This window comes from Rhagoletis pomonella, unplaced genomic scaffold (genome assembly GCF_013731165.1).
Source record: "Rhagoletis pomonella isolate Grant_MI unplaced genomic scaffold, Rhpom_1.0 Rhpom_scaffold_03655, whole genome shotgun sequence".
Lineage (NCBI taxonomy): Eukaryota > Metazoa > Arthropoda > Insecta > Diptera > Tephritidae > Rhagoletis > Rhagoletis pomonella.
Window position 1 is genome coordinate 3,914 of NW_023462207.1, and position 2,784 is coordinate 6,697.

The following is a 2,784-nucleotide window of genomic DNA, read 5'->3' on the forward strand; positions in this document are numbered from 1 at the left end:
TTCTATCGATAATGACATCGATGCTTTGCCATCACAAATTCAACAGCTGTTGCCGGGAACACGTTGCAGTTTCGCTGCTCGTTTAGCGTTTTTTATTTTCTTTGCGTATTTGAGTGTATTTATTCAATTCCAATAAAACAACACAGACATTAAACGAAAAGGTAAGTATATATTTCCCGCAAATACGAGCGATCCTTCAGTACAAACAGGAATAATACATCTTCACTGTAGATTGCACATTTTGCTACGCCACGAGTGCAATCTGATGCAATAACGTGGACAGCTATGCACTCAGTGATTCATGTTTTATTCAAATTGCTAATCTCTGTATTAAATTATAGGCAAACATCGAACGAAAGGGCACCTTTAAGGTGGAGTATCTTCAGAAAATTGAGCGTGATATGCAGCAACGCTGGGAAGCTGAACATGTACACGAAACTGATGCGCCAGCTGAGCCACGCCAAAGTCTGGATGAGAAGTTCTTTGTCACTTTTCCGTTTCCCTACATGAATGGTCGCCTACATTTGGGTCATACATTCTCGCTATCTAAAGCCGAGTTTGCTATGCGTTATCATCGGCTAAAGGGACGACGTGTGCTTTGGCCATTTGGTTTTCACTGCACTGGCATGCCTATTAAAGCATGCGCCGATAAGTTGAAACGAGAATTGCAAGACTTTGGCTATCCGCCTAAATTTCCGTTGGAAGAAAACTCAAATGTTCCCGTAGAGCCGGAACAAGGCGAGGTGCCAAAAGACAAATCCAAGGGTAAGAAGAGCATGGCAGTTGCCAAAACAGCTGCCGCCAAATATCAGTGGCAGATTATGCAAAGTCTTGGGTTGAAATACGAGAAGATAAAGAATTTCGCAGAAGCAGAATACTGGTTGAACTATTTTCCGCCTCTGTCTATCAAGGATCTAAAAAGTCTAGGCCTTCATGTAAATTAAAAAACTTTGTACGTTGGCAATTTCTCCATCTAAAAATCGCGGCAAAGTGATGTACGGTAAGCGTTACACCATTTACTCGCCAAAAGACGGTCAACCATGCATGGATCACGATCGTTCAACGGGCGAGGGGGTAGGCCCACAAGAATACTCCTTGATTAAAATGAAGTTGCTTGAAAAGCCAGCAAAGCTGAGGTAGGTGATTAATATTTCAATGAAAATTCCAACATTACTAAAAACAAACTGAAACCATTTCAGCGGAGTTAATGCACCCATTTATATGGTGGCCGCCACGCTCCGCCCAGAAACTATGTATGGCCAGACAAACTGTTGGTTGCATCCTGATATTAAGTACATTGCCTGGCAAACATCACGCTCAAATGAGGTGTGGATTAGCACACGTCGCGCAGCGCGAAATATGTCTTACCAGGGCTTTAGTGCCGAAGAAGGAAAGGTGATAGAGATCGCCGAGCTGATTGGTCAGGATTTGTTGGGCACACCGCTTGCGGCGCCAATGACAGCACACAAAGTTATCTACACTTTGCCAATGTTGTCGATTAATGAAGATAAAGGCACGGGGGTTGTGACGTCTGTACCTTCCGATTCGCCTGATGATTATGCGGCCTTAGTAGATTTGCAGAAAAAAGACGCATTCCGTCAAAAGTACAACATCAAGGATGAGATGGTACTATCTTTTACGCCCGTGCCTATCATAGAGGTGCCCACGTTGGGAAAAACATGTGCTATCTATGCCTATGAAAAATTTAAAATACAGTCCCAGAATGACAAAGATAAATTGGCTGAAGCGAAGGAGCTTTGCTACTTGAAAGGTACACCTTGATATACCACTTTACGTTTGAAGTAATGCATACTTTTATAATTTTATTAAGGATTTTACGATGGCGTACTTTTGGTTGGTGAATTCGCTGGACGAAAAGTGCAGGATATAAAGAAAGATTTACAGAAAAAACTTTTAGCCGCGAATGAAGCAGAAATCTATTATGAACCAGAAAAACTAATTCTTTCCCGTTCTGGCGATCAGTGTGTAGTGGCACTTTGCAATCAATGGTATTTGAACTACGGCGAGCCTGTGTGGCAAGCGCAGACCAAGAAGATGCTAGATGGCATGGAGGTATACCACGAAGAGGCGCGCAATAACTTCGAAGCATGCTTGAATTGGTTGCACGAATACGCCTGCTCTCGAACTTATGGGCTTGGCACAAAGCTGCCGTGGGACCAACAGTGGCTTATTGAATCGTTATCCGATTCCACAATTTATATGGCTTTCTACACAGTTGTGCACCTACTGCAAGCCGGATCTTTTAGAGGCGAAACACCGAGTCCACTAGGTAAGAATGAGCAGTTGCATGAGTAGGGAATATCAGACGAAGTCCCTATGGAAGATGCAGCACTTGCTTAAGGCTAGTCGAATTTGGCTTAGTTTAATGTTTGTTATGTTAAATGTATATTTTACTCATTTTTAAGGCATTACCGCCAAAGATATGATACCCGACGTGTGGGATTACATTTTCTTTAAGGAAACTCCCTATTCCGATAAGCTGCCGGTAAAGAAAGAATCGCTAGACATTTTGCGTCGCGAATTCGAGTACTGGTACCCTATGGACCTACGTGTCAGCGGCAAGGATTTGATTAATAACCATCTAACATTTATGCTCTATAATCATGCTGCCATTTGGCCAAATAACGAAGACAAGTGGCCTTTGGGCACCCGAGTCAATGGTCATCTCCTGCTAAATTCCGCAAAAATGTCCAAGTCTGATGGCAATTTTCTTACACTCTACGAAGCCGTTGAGAAATTTTCTGCAGATGGTACGCGACTTTG

General features: G+C 42.9%; 1 pseudogene; it reads left to right on the forward strand.

Moving 5' to 3' along the window:
* Positions 1 to 341: 341 nt before the first annotated feature.
* Positions 342 to 2,784, forward strand: part of LOC118754296 — a 4,192-nt pseudogene continuing 1,749 nt past the window's right edge.